The following is a 380-nucleotide window of genomic DNA, read 5'->3' as shown; positions in this document are numbered from 1 at the left end:
AAAAAAAAAAAAAAAAAAAAAAAAAAAAAAAAAAAAAAAAAAAAAAAAAAAAATTTTCGTCTTCATCCTGAATGTATCTCCATTAAAATTCAGTATACAGTTTCATATATTCAAAGAAATATTGAGGTTTATATTGAAATAAATATAAAACACAAATCTTATTTCTCTGCTTTCTTATAGAGATTCAGCTATATATGCCAGTTGACGGGGAGGTTTCCTCATACAATTAATATTATATTATTATTTTATTATTATTTTATTTTTATTTTATTTTTATTTTATTATTATTATAACAGTTTCAGCAGCCTGTTCAAGTAAAATTATTTTTATTTTAAAAAAACAGTTTATGATGAATGTTTCTGCCTTTGTTGGTATAGGAA

Source organism: Eimeria mitis, genomic scaffold (genome assembly GCF_000499745.2).
Source record: "Eimeria mitis Houghton genomic scaffold, Emh_scaff2050, whole genome shotgun sequence".
Classification (NCBI taxonomy): Eukaryota; Apicomplexa; class Conoidasida; order Eucoccidiorida; family Eimeriidae; genus Eimeria; species Eimeria mitis.
Note: the sequence above shows the minus strand (reverse complement) of the source record.